Here is a 16,500-nt window from a genome sequence, read left to right on the forward strand (position 1 = left end):
CGCGGCGAGACGTTGTTGCTCGTGTAATTTCTTTTTCGTGAACGAAAAGAAATCCTCACAGGTTACAGAGTGTGTGTGTGTGTGTGCGTGTTGCAAGCTGAATGTACGCCGAATATTCCGTATTCTGTTTCTTCTCGTGTCGACTGCAACGAGTAGGATGGCCGAAATGAACGTATTATCACCCTCCCCGCCTCCCGTTTCTCCCGGTTGTGATTTGACGGGTCTCCTGCAATGTGCCGTGAATGCCGTGATCGGTAAGTGGATTGTGCATGAGAGACAAATGATTCGAAGCGCGATACATCCGAATATTTAATAGAATCGTCCCGCGTGTCGCAGTGAGGGACGATAACCTCGGAATTCGCGTCTCTTGCCTTATTCGTTGATCGATTTCTACTTCGAGTGAGTGATCGCGCGGGAAAACGCTTCGGTGAATGGCTCGAACCTCTCGTTAAGTGCGGGAATTAATAATTAATTGAGTAATTCTAAGAGAACGATCGCGCGTTTGGCATTCTCACTTTGCTTGTCACGATCGCGAACGATGGCGAACGAGAGAACGAGCTTATTTCAAACTGCGTGTGAACGTGGTGAGTGCAAATTAACAAGCTCAAAATTAGAAAACATTCTCTGTTGCTTGTTCCCCAAATATTATTCGTTTTGCTTACCAAATTTTCCATAAACGAGCCTATTGCTTTGCATTTCGTGCTCTTATCTTGCAGATTTATTAGCAAGAAAGAGAAAGAACGTTTTGTCAATTCGATCGCAGCGCTTTAAAATGGAATTATCGCTACGAAATTTTTTTTCTAATAGTTAATACACTCTACAGTACGTTACAAACTCATATATATATATAGCTGATAGAATTTAACATTAACAATAGTCTCTCCAAAGCGCGTTGCATTTATTCTCGACTATTATACATTTTTAATAACATGTATCAAATTTAATTTTTACATTTATTTGGCATCACGCATCAAGATAGCTTGAATAAAATCAATCATAATAACCCGTCATTTGTGAGTTGTCAAAACATGATTTTCGCGCTTACACCTTATTTTTTTTACACCATGAATTCAATCTGTTACATGCCTTCTTTAAGAGTGGATTATCTGTCACATGCGATATATTTAATTTAATCTACATATATTCACCAACAATGAGATTAACCGATAATCTTTTGCAAGTTTGGCTGTCAAAATCTATAGACGATTAATTCGCAATGTAATATCAATTTTACCATTTTAATTATGTTCTGCAGGTGTATTGTATACATCCATAGTTTGATTTTTATTTAAAACTGCACTTATTAATTGCTATCATTCGTCCTTAATTGATTGCCTATGGGAAAATACTAATCGTGACAAAAATACAGATTCGGCGATATATATACGATATTACTGCTTCATAAATGCACGCTTATTTGCGTAGCGTAAAAATAAATCGTAAATTTTTATTTTAATCATACTACTATTAACTATACTAATAATATAATAAGCCAATCGTTCAAATATTTGTGTCGAAAATTTTATGTCAATAGTCGGTAATGTCAATAATCTTTGATAATGCCAATTTATATACCTTCGAGTCTTCGAGACCCCGTCGATAATCACACAAATTTACTCAGGGTCGATAATTTTTAATGGTAAAGTCGCTCTGTTATTACGGATTTAACCAAAGATGTCGCTACCCATTGAAGTAGGCACGAACAGGTTGCGTTTTCTTCAGGACAGTGCGTAAATATGTCGCGTCTTTTTACTTCGTATAATAATTCGTATAATCATAAAAAGAAGTTGTGAATTGCGATTTGATTTGGACATTTCGACTCCTTAGCTTTAGGTAATATATTCTACTTGGTTTTATCATTACGTAAAATATCACGTATAGGAAAACCGAATACTTTCACAGTTTTAATGTAATACAATTTTATAGGATATTTAATATCGAGCATAACCTAAGACGAAAGATCGATCCCAAACTCGAGCGTCATTATTAACTTTTCTATAACTGTACTATATTATTCTGTTCGAGTTTGAGAGGCATACGACATGTAGAAAATTCACGGAATTTTGTATTCCCGTACAGGAGAAATAAACAACTACCCTCGTAGAGGGAAAGTAGGAGGAGACAGGAAAGAAGGACGTCCCAGCTTCTCGCCGCGGGGTCGTAAAGCGAGGAGAATGTCGTCTTTAAAATGGCGTGGCTATTATAGAAGGCCTTCCTAAGGCGTCCCTACAAAGCTTGTGATGTGCCTCGCTGTCGGGTGGTGCAAAAGAACGAAAAATATAGAAGATTAGAGAAAAAGCGCCACCGTACTTTCTAAATAATGAAGCGCATCATGGGTCCGGTTGGGTAGCCACCCAAGTAGAGCAGTAAGTCACAATTGTGATTAATGACGACTTTTAAGCCATTGAAAAGAAATATATACTGTTGTAAATTCGTAATGTTAAATTATCCTCAATATGAGTCATTTAACCATTTATATAGATCGGCATTGCTCATATTATACTCAATATGTCGTGAATTTAACTAAAGCAATGGAGCATGGCTGCGTTCGGAAACGTCACCCAGGTACACACGGGTATACTCTCTTCTCCTTCTAACTCGCCGAGATAGAAAGAGAAGGGAGTATACTCGTGTGCACTCGGGTGACGTATCCGAACGCAGCCCATATGGAGTTAAAGTCATACTGTTTTGTGTTAAAATAATAAATTTCGATACACATGGTAGTTAAAAATAACAAGATCTTATTTAACACAAAGTATTGGTTTAAATTTCATGCTTTAATAACGCCGCAGTGAGCGTCGATATTTTGATAAATCAATAATATTTTCTTTCCTTTGTTTCAAGATTACATTGTGTCGGCGCGTGATTCAAGCGCGCAAAGAAATCAATAAAATTCACAAAAAATTATTAGGCATAAGATTCTATACGAAAAATGTGAATATGTATTTGTTCTATGTTATGCAAGTGTTGGCCCCTATTTATCTGTTGTTTATTTCTTTTTCGATCGGATGCCAATTTGCCGTTTCAAATCGCTTGAGATCGGTGTATAAAGGCAAACATTTCTCTGTTCATTTCGTGCAGATTCTTTTGCGAGCAGAAATGCGAAAAGAAAAACTGAAGCTGAAACAAACGGGCCTGATGATCGTCATCGCCGTCGGCATCGTTTTCTAGCCAGTCGTCGAAAAAGCAAAAGACGTGCTCATGTCCTGTACGTCGTAGACGTGGAGCAAAAATCCCACTCAGGGATCTAATATTAACGGCTAGCTCGATTCTATACGGATGCGCCAACGAGGTTGCCGGCGCGAAATGAAATTTGTCTCGGTGTGTCGATGGAGTTTCGATAACTCGATAAAAATCCGGCGAGCGGAAAAGCAATCGTTTCGCCACGCAAAACTCTCCCTCTCCCTCTCGCTCTCTCTCCCTTTGTTTCTCTTTCTCCTTTTCTCCCTTCCTCCCTTTCCTTCATCTCTTCCTCCCTCTCTCGTTTCCCCTTGTAATCTTGACTGCGAGGGTCAAAGGTTAGTCGGCCGAAGGTAGCGGCAAGGTGGCGAAACGAGTCGAAACAAGCGTTCGGCGAGTGAGTCGGGGGGGCGGGGGGACAGGGAATGCTCGCCGAGTTTCCGTGCATGATCCCCCTTTGATCCGTTTTACTACGGTCGTTCCCCCGGATTAAGCCGGAATAAGAAAGAATTCGCGAGTTCCGCTTCCAACATAATTTATCCGGTCATCCGCACGTCTCGTGTCGATTTTAAAGCAGAATAGGGAATCCCGCAATTCTCTGACTCGAGAAATACGACTCGGATATACGAAAGAGAGTCAATCTCTTCTATTCCCACTAGCTAGTATGATAGATTCATTATATTTTTCCTTACAGTGTTAAATATTGTAGGTCTGTAGGATGAAATTTATTTTATTTATTATAATTATGGTATAAACCGATACTTTAAATAACATCTTGTTATTTTTAGCTATCATCATGTATGCCGAAATTTATTATTTTAAAATAGTATTATCACAAAATAGTATTATTTTAACTTTAATGTTTTAATTAACTTAACGATATATTGAGTAGGAGCAATAGCGATTTATAAGAATCGACGATCTGAGAGCCGGTGCGATCGAATATTCATGTACATTTCTACCAATTTAAATTACTTTGTATTTTTTTTCTAGTTCTAAGAATTAGGCAAAGATGAAAAGTAAGTTAAACCGAGATTAAAGTTCATCCACATTGGTAGAAATGGACATTAGTCATTCAAGAATTCAGTTCTCGCTCCGTGGCGGCCCCGTCCGGGCGCCGTTCGCGCGGTCGTAGCGAAGACAATCCGCGTTGATTAAAACGGGAGGTTGCACCTCGCGATAAATTTGCCGCGGAATTCATAAAGCATCGTTACGTCTGCTTCCGGCGGACGCGCGAATTGCGCGACGGGAGAACGGTTTTTACATTCTTCTTTCTTTCCTTTTTTTTTTTCGAAAAGCAGTATCCTTTCGGGACCGCGAAAAAAAGGGAGAGAACGAGGCGTCGGAGGGATTAGGCGACGCGCACGAGAGGCTTACAGCACCGAAACGATTAATCATTCGACGACGGACTCTGCATTACGTGGGACGGGTACATCGTCTCATCGACGGTCCCCGATGTCGCTTACTATCGGATTATGATAGAGGATTTGCAGCCTCGACTGACATATGCTCTGATCTTTTTTTGCGCTCGGCGGAAGGTGAGTAATTTATATGTTCCGCTGACAGCAATAATTATTTAAAAAATATATTTTTAATCTTCTATTTAATGGATTAAGAAACATCTTAATTTGAGATTATACGTCTCATCTATTAGATAAATTAATTTACATAATGAAAAAATATATAATTAAAGAAGATCTTTTTATTAAATAAATTAAGAGACATCTTAATTGGAGATTAGATGTCTAACTTATTAAATACATTAATTTAAATTATAATAAAAGAAGATATATCTTAAGGGGATCCTGCAGTGACAAGCGAACTTCCTCGATGTCGATAATGTCAACCTTTCTAATTTTGTTTTCCCTATATCTCTCTTTGTCTAACGAAATGACATCTGTCCTTTTTTCGATTGCTCGCCATCTCTCGCAAGATCCGGCAACTACTGTTGCTGCTCTTCTTGTCATTCTGCATCCGTATTTGCAGTACTAAAATAAAATTCACATTTTTCTTTTATTGTACGCATTGAATCTTACTTCTACTTGCACGATATTATTCCTACATGATTTCCTAAGGATAGGAGACAAACATTATGTATGTATAAACTGCAGAATTTTTGTTTTAACCAAATATTGTCGTCAGGTGACAGCTGTATGTGCCCAAATAAGTAACATTTTTAATTTTTTGGTGTTTTTTATATAAAATCGCGTTTGCTAGCCTAGATTTTGTGCGTACTTTAATTCTGTAAAAGATTTTTGCAATTCTATAAAGCCAATTAAAAGATTTATGTGAAAACGATAATGTCGGTAAATCATACGGCTGCAGGATCCCCTTAACTTAATAAATTAAAAAATATCTTGATTTATTTCCGAGACCTATCTTTTCACGAGGAATCATCCCCTTTCTAGTAAACTAGGTGAATAATACACGACGTTTCTCCCCGAAACGATCGTGCGACTGGAAAGGGGATGAATCCTGGAAAGATAACTCTGCGAAAGGTTTGGAATATACTAACAATAAGATATCTCTGAAATATTCTTTTGCGGATTTTTACGTTGTTGGATATTTTTCTTGCGAGTCGCACTGATGTCTAATTATTAAGCACGTGTTCGGAGAGACACGAGGAGTGTCCATGAAACGTAACTTTCAAAGTGACAAATTTGCCCCCCTAGAGCGATAAATTAGGCACTTGGTAGCTGCTCGCATGCAGGGATCATCGCGATTGTCATCGTAACATCGTATACGCGACGCAACGGTGCTTATTATTTTGCGGGGCGCGGTGTCCCCCTACGGGATTGAATCACTGAAAGAAAAAGGGTAATCTCCACCTGCTGTCATTCAGTAAATAAGAGAGTGCGAATCGACGAGGGGTTGAAAATCCTCGCGTCATTAAAGCGATATGATAGTCAGTTTAGCTGCCGGACAGACGTTTCGGCAGTCTCTTTTCCGATCTTTATTTTAATCGTGGATTTAGCGCCGAGTAACTCGCAGATAAGAGTCATCACGCGACTGTGCAAATCAATTTACGCGGATTACATCTCAAGCAAATTAATGACACGACTCTATTCCTTGAAATGGATAATATTTCGCTAAAATTTTATTTTGTGGAGGGAAATCGGATGTAAAAATGTCTAAATTCAATACTGTCGTACCTCAGGTAGATCTTGGTAAGAGAAAGTTGACTCCAAGTCGGACAATCCGCGGCTGAAGGGGTGGAAACTCGCGCTCGTCCGTACGAATGAACGGGGGAAGGGGAGGGAAATCATCGTCGGGGAATCGGAGAGGCCAACACTGTTAAAACGCAGATCATAAAGTTGTGCCGAGTGGCCGAGAGATTCGTGTACGACTCCGCGTAATAAAACGAAAGGGTGAGGAAAGGGAGGGTAGTTAGAACTAGGGGCGGCGAGAGAAGGCAAGTGGATCGGCGGCGGGATTTACCGCGCAAATATTTATGTAGCGGGGCCCCACGGGGACGTAGGATCATCAAATTCCAATAACAAAACGGTCTGCACGAGATATCCGGCTGGACCCGTGATCCGCGGGTGGCGACATCGTGGCGGGGGGCAACGTTCACATATGCTCCCTGTGCGAGAGCACAGAGCAGCGTGAAATTCTCTGCACTTTGTCGCTGCACGTACGGACGGTACGGATAGGCTAATGGCAAAGAACGAAACGTTAAACGCTTACGTTTGTCGTAGTCGTGAGCATAATAGAAAAAGGCAAGTCGTAAAAAGCTATTTTATTACAAAATAGGTTCACTAAATAAGACAGGCAAACAGAAATAACCACATTTAATTTACCAGAAGCTACGCATCGACGCAGTAAAATATAAAATCGCACAATAGGAACAAAATTTCCAACGTGTTGGACTTCTGTTCTCTATTGTGTACCTGACCAATCACAGTGATTTAGTATTTATAAGTATAGAAATTTTTGTTGTCTAATGTCTGACTATTCCCTGTATTGTCTTGTGCTTGTCTGTTGCATCTTTCTATATTCATACAGAGTCATGAGGACAACACATTTCACAGAGATGCAACAGTAAAAGCAATCCTACACTGTTAAATTTCTAGTGGTAGATTATACTCAATTTGAGTAATTTTTAATCATTGCTACAAGTCGCCACTGCTCCTACTCAAAATATATTTAACTAAATGTTAATTTAATTAAAACAACGTTAATTTAACTAAACTATTGGATTAAAATAATATTGTTTTATGTTTAAATAATAAATTTCGACACACGTGACAGTTAAAAATAATAAAATATTATTTAACTCAAGGTATTGATTAAAATTTCATCCTTTAATATTTAACAGTGTAATGTGTTAATAATTTCTATGAATTAAACTTACAATTAGTTCAATCATTGAAATAATATGAATTAAGGTTAACATTTTTTATTTTTTTCTGAAAAGTTTAATTTCTCATTAGAGAAACTTTTCGGAATTACATAAATATGGAGAACGTCAAAATTTTTTGTAACGTATATGTATATAACATATATGTTTAAAAACAGATTTATTCGTTAAAAAATCTTCCATCAAAATACCTTTTACCATTATTTGAATTGAAAAATTCTTTTTTTATTGTTAACATGCCTTTTTTTAGAAAGGATTATGGATAACTATTGAAGATTAAAGATTAAGGCCGATAACTCTGTAACGAATCGGCCTCTTTTCACACTTTTCTTGAAATTAAAAGGAAATGCAAATTGCAAATGCAATTTTTGTTTAAAATTACATATTATCAATCGTTTTTGTGCGAATTTTCGAAGTTTTAGCCTCTTAATCCACGTGAAACAGAGTGCTAAGTATGTCTGGAGAGAGGATAGCGTTTTAAAGCAATCTCAGCGAATCGAATGATCCGTCTTTCGCCCCACCTCCGTTCAACTTCGACTTTGGGACGCAGGTGCCGACGTTCAAAGCCAATTATGCGAACGCGCCCCGACGTCGACGTCGGTCTCGCAAATCCCTATTTCTCGTAAAGCCGCCGTGAGCGTGCGCGCGGGAGAATTGGCGGCGAGAGGAGAAGTTTAACTTGTCCGCGCTATAACGGATTAACGGCGGCGATTTATTCGCGAGTAATTGTTTCCTCCCTTTAATTAACTCGCATTTATTTCGCGTAATGGGAACGGTTCGCGCCGGCTCTCGTCGGTGAGTTTTCCAGCCGCGCGTGTATGCGTATACGTGAGAAGAAAACTGAAGAAAGCGTCTCCTTGTCTCTTTTAAATAAATCCTTTTTTTGTTGCCCACTTTCGATTCACCAGTTTTCTAAGAAACGAACGCATTTTAGATACTGACACATAACTGTACAATATAATTTAGTTTTTCTCAGTCTAATATTCCTGACAAAGAGAAAACGAATTATACGCACTAATTCTCCTTTTTTTCATTTTTTTCATTTTTTTCATCTTTGTTTTATTGCCATAAATTTAAAGCGAATAGAATATAACTAAACAAAAAGTCGCTTCTTTCTAATTTTAAAGATTTATCCCTGAAAAAATTACACTTTTGAAGATGGAGCATAAATATCGAAAATGCTAAAAGCTTTAAATATATTTGCAAAGATAATATCACTTTCGTGTGAAAACTATGTATGTATGGTTCTTGCACAAAAGCAATATTATCTTTACCAAATATTTAAGGCCCTAAATATATATGTACATAAATACAAGCGAGGGTGCACACAAACGGGGATGGGGTGCGGTGAGGACAATTAACTCTACGAGTGATTCAGCCCTGAGAGGGGGAGAGGGGGACTCCGGCTCGTTTACCGGTTTCCCGTCGATGGCCTCGATGAAACGAGATAATTTCGTATGAACGCCGTCGGCTTAACGACCCATCAAGGTGCGATGAGACAAATGCAAACGGTCGTCGATTCTCTCCCACGTTCCGACACACACGTGAATGCCCAATGCGACTGTTGGACATTTGCATCTTAAAAGACGGTCAAATTCGAAGGTCAGTTAACAGATTAGAACGATGTAGGATCCTACGATCCATGGTTCAATTTCTGTTGTATCAGAAAGAATTCTTATGCTTCGAAGAGGAAGAATATACTGTCGAAGAAGAATTGTGAAACGAAACGTGTGAGCAAAAAACTAAATTCTGGAATTTCGCCTCGCCGCACGACCGATCCTGTTAATGAGCACAAAAAGTTCGTTCGATGATTTTGACGAAAATTTACATCCTCTAAATGTACACGGTAAAAACATTTTGTATTTGAGTGAATTTCTATCCGTGTAGAAATTTTTGTGTTAAATTTTGAACATATACTTGTGTTAATATAATATATTGTCGCTATGTTATTTTGACTTTTCCGCGTTAAGTTAATATTCACGGTTTTTAAGAGTTAAAATAATACAATTTATATTTAAATGCACAAATTCTTGACGACATATTTTATATGTTAAAATGAACACCTAAGTGGTGTTATTACTTTCCTCTCTATATATGTATAAGAGTTTCCATCTGTTAAATCGACATGTTTATTATGTTATATAAAGAGATATCGCTGTTTTCTCTTCTATTTAAAAAAAAAGGAAGAAAGAACATTTAATGTAAGAATCAAATTTTATTTTAATTAAATTTAACATTATAAATATGTTAATTTAACATAAACTTTGCTTTCAAATAGTGTTCATGTGTTACAATTTTGTATTAATTTTTTACATATTACTTATGTTACTTATTCGCCTTCTGTTAAATTAACATAAAAATTAGAGTGGATAAATTAAGGCATGTGAAATGTGTTAACACAAAATTTTTTACCGTGTACGCGGAGAAACATTTATTAGTATTCATTATTCCTAGCAACATTATTGTTAAAAATCTCATACGAAAATGGAATCGTTAATCAAATCGTAAAAAATTAAATTTGTTTAAGGAAAAAACCTGCGAGTAATAAATATATTAAATAGATAATTCGACGGGTCAATAATATAGAGGTGAGTATTTTCAGAGTTTTGTAGACACGTGATTATATAACTCCCGTAGTTATAAGGGAGAGTTAGGACGAAACATCGTAAAGTTCCAACTCGACAACATGGTAAAAAAAGAGGGGCGAAAGGGAAAGAAAATCGTTATGATTTACCATCATAAAGGGTAAAAACGTAGACGTTATGTCATCGTATAAGCGAGAAAGGGTAAAATAAGTTGCCGACGAACAAAAAGCCCTACCGAGGCAGATTTAGGGCTTTGTATGAAAAAATACGTTAGCGACTTACATTATGTCTAGTCAAATTCCGATCATAAAATCATTGTAAACCGGGGGCAGTTAGGTAGTTATTAGCAGGAAATACGCATTAAAATCCTACGTTCTTTCAGGACTTCCAAGACCTAACTTGACAACCGCACAATTACTAGAACGCTTTCACCCGGATATTTATACCGTATTGAACAGATTCCAGACAACTGACCAGACAGACAAAAAAAATAGATTTCACTGATGACAATAAGTAGAAAAAAATATTGGTCCTGTATATGATAAATAGTAACCCTTTCGGACGTCTCACGGTTTGCGTTCGTTTTAGAAACCGAAATCATCGTTCTCTAAAGCGGAATTTTCCGAGAACTCTTTGCGGTTGATCTTTTCCAAACAACAATCAGACCCCTAAATTAATTATTAATTACTAATTGTACGCTGCATATTATCGGCCTATAATGAGTAATAAAAATTATTAAATGGATTATTAAACGCTGGATAAACATGATGCTCGAGAAAGTCGGGAAAGCAAAGCTGGAAAAGATCGAAATTAACGAAATGACGATTGAATCTGTTTTTGATCGAAACTTTTTATATCACGTCTCGGAAAAATTTCTAAAGATCTTTTAAAGACTGTAATAGGCTACATTCTCGTCGACGAGATAGATTTTCACCCTGTCCCAATTCCGACCTTCCCAGGGACAATCTACTGATCAAGGTTGGCACAGTACGTCGCGCTATCTTATCTGCGAAACCATTGAGTCTCGTTCGTACAACGGGGCGCACTCTTAACGATCTATTTGGAATATTGTCTGCCCAATTAATAAGGTTGCACATGCCTCGTGGCTCTATTGCGATAGACGATAGAATTCAGATTGTCGCAACGCAAAAGAATACGGAAGTTCATACCCTGCTAATTAATATTAATAATAGATATCTTTATATTTATAACCGATATTAATATAACTCGTAAACTGTTTATCTTAATTAACTGTAATTAATGTTAACATCGATAGATATTACTATTATAACTACAACTATAACTTAAAACCTTAGAGCTGTTCGGATCGAGCGAACGATCATTGAAATCCAACATTAGTGAAACTACCGATTCAGACACGGTTATTGAAAAAGTATCATGCGTGTCTAATGCGAAATTTCTGCACCTTCTTCAGAAAAGATAATAAGGCAGGTCGGGCTGAAGAAGCAAGAAAATGGAAAATGGTAGAGCGTGAAATAAATCTGAGAAACATCTTCTCATCTTTTCAAAGAAAAGATGTTGATGCAATATTTTGAATAACGGTCTGTGTAGATGCCATCAATAATTCTCGTTAAAAGGAAGTATTACTATTGCTCCATCAATGGTCTGGTGCTATAATATATATTTCCAAGCAAGCTACAAAACAGTTCATTCCTTTTCTTTTTAACTAATCAATCCAGCACAATTAGACTCTACGTTCTTTGTTAAATTTACTGATATCTTCTTATTGATACCTAGAAAAATTGTAAGTATAACCTGATTATTCACTAAAGTTTTTTGCGAGCTCTTGGGGTTCATTTATTTCTTCTTGTTTTGCAACTGGAAAGTCAAGAGATCTTCTTTATACACAGGCAGTACTACGATGTCGTAGGACGTGAGAGCCACTACACATGCATGCATGATATATCGGTGTAGCAGAAGCCGAACCTTCGAGCTACACCGATATGTCAGGCATGTGGTAGTGGGGCATCCTAGCATGTCAAGTGATGGGGAGCTTTCACATCCAATGAAATCTCCGCACTGCACAGGTAAGCTTATGATTCAAAAGAAAGGAGAGAAGAAAAAAGGACTGTGTAAGTCACTCGGACACCGGAAACTCTGAAGTCTAGATACTAGCATTTACTTGCTTGCTCGGCTATTTCTCGGTGATTCTCAAACGATCACGAACGCAACGGATCGGTTCACCATCGACAATTCTTGAATTAATTTCCCACAGTTGTTAGGCGCGTCCGCGATAATCGTTCGGCCGGATCAACAATGCCGATCGACGTATGTACCGTCCGCTCTCGATACGCGATCTATTGAGGGGTACGGATCGAGCGACGGCGATTGGCCACGGTTCCCCTGTCCTGTCCTGCTACCCCGTTACAGCCGCCACCGCGTTATTTATTGGCCCTCGCTTTATTGCGGGCCCTACCCGGATTCGCCATGCTTGCCGTTTATGAGGGAAATATTGCCCGGTCGGAGATCAAACGGCCGATTAAAAGTTCGAAAGCTTCGATCGCGTGAAAATTGATTCTGCCCAAACGATTCTGCAGGTCCCGCGTCCTCGTGCTCTTGCGGAAACGAGGGCACAACATCGTTACGTGGTGAGATCCTCTAATCGTTTTCGTCACCGATGGGGAAATCGAAGACCCGAAATGCGAACCATGCGGTTCTAGGAGATTATAATAGGTCTTTAAAACAGCATGCGTAACAAGCTCTTAAAGCATAAAGCGTAAGCGCTTAAAAATCTTTTCAACGAGTGTAATGGCAACAGAAAGGATCCGTTCGAATGTAACATCTTGAAGCTATAAAGTTTGCACCGATAAATTTTATCCGGTACCCAAAATAGATTTTTGCGTTTGTGTCAGTAACTTACACGCAACGTGTAACTAACGTGCGCTTTAACACTCATGATTTTTTGCTCTCTAAGCTTCTGTTAGGGTTGCTAAGAGTTTTATACAGAAAAAAAGAAGTGTCAAATCAAGACTTATATACTCATATATACGCAAGAATCTGTAATCTGAAATATACATCCATGAACAACGATTCGTCCCATACCTGACTAATGAAGCAAGTCTGAAAGATGCTTTCCCTCAGATTCATATACATATGTATGCATCACGTATGTGTTATAAGCATCTTTCAGACTTGCTTCACTAGTCAGGTATGGAAAGAATCGTCCATAGGTGTATGTTGCGTTAAACGAAGAAAACTTGCTTGAATAAAGTCTTTTATTGTATAGTTCGATAAAGAAAGTTGAAATTCTTATAAGAAGATTATAGATTGTTGCGTATATACGAGTATATGTATAAGTTTTGATTTGACACTTCTTTTTTCTGCGTAGCTATCTCAAATTCCGAATGTCTTATTTTTTGAGATTTTTAAACGATTTCTTCGCCTCTAAGATTGTCGGATGGAAGATGTTTCATATTTAATCGGCTCAGTTTCGGTCATTTCGCAGACACGCGAAAACATTATGTCAAAGTGTTTAAAAGATTTAAATTAAAATGCGACGCGTATTGAGTGAGAATCGATATGGAAGGCCTTCAAAATGGAGAAAAAAGTTTCCACGATTAACCGAGGGATTATACTTCGTATCAGGGTTTTCGCGCGCCGGGAAATTATCCGCGAATGAAGACTGGAAGCCGTGGAATAAAGCCGCGACTACGGACTCCCATAAAGATGTAACACATCGCCCGTAAAACAAACCGACGAGCTTCGCGCGCACACCGTTTCCTTCCTTCCTCCTAATAAAGGTCACACAGGGGGGTACGGGCACATGCTGTAAGGAGAAAGGGCCGAGCTATAGGTGAGTTAATTCCATCAAGGGAGACCTGATTCATTATCCAATATCGGATGTCGTAAATTCTCGGTGAAATAAATTATCGTACTGAACGCGTCACGCTGACACCGCTCGCATTTTGAGAATTTCAAGAGACCACCTCGTACTCTTTCTATTCTTTAACGGTTTAACCGATTCTTTTTCTTGAGCAATTTTTACGCAACCTTCCTTAAAAGTACAAGAGAATGTCTTCAAAACTGAGAGAGGCTTTAATCTTTCTTTTGTATTTCGTTCCTCTACTTTCGCGAAAAGTATTTTTACGACAAAAACAAGTTTTCTTTCGACCAAAGATCATGATGTAGGTCATTTGCATGAATGATTGATTTATAAGACAGATTTTTCAGAGGCAACCTTTGGTCGAAAGAAATTATTTTTGTCGTAAAAATACTTTTCGCGAAAGTAGAGGAACGACATACAAAAGAAAGATTAAAGCCTCTCTCACTTTTGAAGACATTTTCTTGTACTTTTAAGAAAGGTTGCGCAAAAATTGCTCAATTGCCGTTTTAAACATATGTTAGTTGCATCTCCAATATCGTTTTCTCATGTAACAAGAATTTCAAAATTTTTATTACACGCTCGATTAATTTTTTTGAAAAGGGTGAGACACGCGCGAAATTCCGCGTTTGGCTCGCATGATACTTCAATAACGATATCGAGAGCGATTTTTCAACTTTAAATCTGCAATTTTTTGTTGTTTATTTTTTTTCGTTTATTATATAATTTAGTAGTTATATAAGTGTCGCGCCAACGAGATGGAAAATGGCGGAATGACGAGAAACGACTCTGAGAAATCTCGTCTGATTTAGGTTACCCATCGGTGAAATTGAAAAAAAAAATTACCGGTATTGTTACGTTTCTTTTTACCTGGAAAGAAAAATAAAAAGAAAAATCAATCACAATGGTGATCGAACAATGATGAGATGCTTTCGAAATGTCAAAGACCGTACATCATTACTTCCATTATAATACACTTCACCTTCACTACGAATTTCTACGAATCCCAAAATAAATATTAGTTTGTAATAGCAGCAGTTAAGAGCTGCCAAAAGAAGAATTATAGTTCCATTCGCTTTCTCTCACACTATACAATAATAGGATGTTCTTAAAAATTATAATGGCGCAAGAACACGGGTCGACAGGACTCCTTTCTCGATTTCTGTAATAAGATACGCGTCAAGCGATCATCATTTGTCTACTTCGGGTATTAATCTACCTCGTCAGAGGAGATGCCATTATCCCTGCATGCCAAAATATTGTGTCAAGGACGCAAGGGGAGGTTTGATCACCGCGATGGTCGGGTGGTTCGCAAGATGCATCGATTCGACGTGGCGCGGCGAGCCACGTGCGAGCGTTACGACGCTGCGTCTCCTTATCTCCCTTGTATTGTATCTCGAATGAATCCACCGGCCACCCGGCTCGAAGGGGCTGTCCTTCGAGCGTATGCTCGCGACTGTACAACAGAGAAGGAGAAAGAGAGAGCCTAAAGCGAGAGAGAGAGAGATAGAGAGAGAGAGAGAGAGAGAGAGAAGGGTCGCGGGCTTATCGTTCGTCGACCGACCGAATTGCTTGCGTTGGGTGGCAGCCAATACGGCGACTCTCGTCAGCGATATCATCGCTTCTCGGTCCTTCCATCCACGAGCGCTGGGTTCTTGCCATTGAACGGCCATTTGCCATTCGCCGCCCATGAGAACATTCATTTATTTCGCATTCGCTAACCGTACTAACTTGCTTTCGCACCGACTACAAAAGAATCGCGCCGCGTGCCCTATATAATGTCGCATCACGCTCTTTTCGTTTCGTTATTTAACGCGCACACGACGCATATTGCGTTCTCATCGTGTTTTAAGTTCACGCTTTCGTGCTGATCAATGCGAGTCGCTTCTCTCGAGACGTAAAGACGTAAAGCGTATAGAAATAATTCCACCGAAATAAAAACGTTTTTACTCTTGAAAATGCGGCGATCAACGTTCGCTCAGCTTGAAATAACTGTGTGATATCGTGCGGGCGCGAGACGGAATCGTCTCGCCAGCTCCCTCACAGTCGCGAGAGAGAAGGAGACAGAGAGTGGCGTGCTCCGAAATCGTTTCTCCGGAGATGAGGGAGAGTATACCTCCTCCTTATTTACGGCGAAGCGCGATAATAGCGCGGATGATGGGGCCCCCGTCCCGAAGCGAGATACCGAACGTAGCCATGGCAACCGCTGCCGTGGCCATATTGGTCCATGGCCAGCTATCGATAATAGGAAAGATAAGAGGCAGCCCCCGGGCATCCGGGATATTTTATTGTCGGCAAAATGGCGTCCCGGAGTCTCCCGCTTTACGCGAACTGTCCCGTACGCGGTGAATCCGTCGTTTTTGCGCAAACTGCCCGCTGACGTGGTATTAACGGAAGGAATACGGAGAATTTAATTATCTCCCGACACTAATATCCTTTGACTGTATATCGCTGTGTGCCACGAAGGGAGGGTAAAGACGAATTAGAAATGTTATTTCGATAGCAAGTGTCTTAACACATTGCGGATGGATGAC

General features: G+C 39.0%; 1 long non-coding RNA gene across 7 annotated transcripts in view; it reads left to right on the forward strand.

The window, feature by feature from the left end:
- LOC139784730 (uncharacterized) overlaps positions 1 to 16,500 on the forward strand; it is a 61,639-nt gene that overhangs the window by 1,565 nt on the left and 43,574 nt on the right. For 3 of the 7 annotated variants that reach the window (XR_011721663.1, XR_011721662.1, XR_011721665.1), the window contains exons 1-3: positions 2 to 254; positions 2,080 to 2,366; positions 4,482 to 4,718. This is a non-coding gene — a long non-coding RNA (uncharacterized lncRNA). Of the gene's footprint in view, position 1; positions 255 to 280; positions 585 to 1,737; positions 1,834 to 2,079; positions 2,367 to 4,478; positions 4,719 to 16,500 lie in introns of those variants that run through there. The other 4 variants (XR_011721664.1, XR_011721670.1, XR_011721666.1 and 1 more) reach the window with 4 other exon arrangements.

This window comes from Temnothorax nylanderi, unplaced genomic scaffold, assembly GCF_030848795.1.
Source record: "Temnothorax nylanderi isolate EJ_2023f unplaced genomic scaffold, tnyl_v1.0 TNYL_tig0008_pilon, whole genome shotgun sequence".
NCBI lineage: Eukaryota > Metazoa > Arthropoda > Insecta > Hymenoptera > Formicidae > Temnothorax > Temnothorax nylanderi.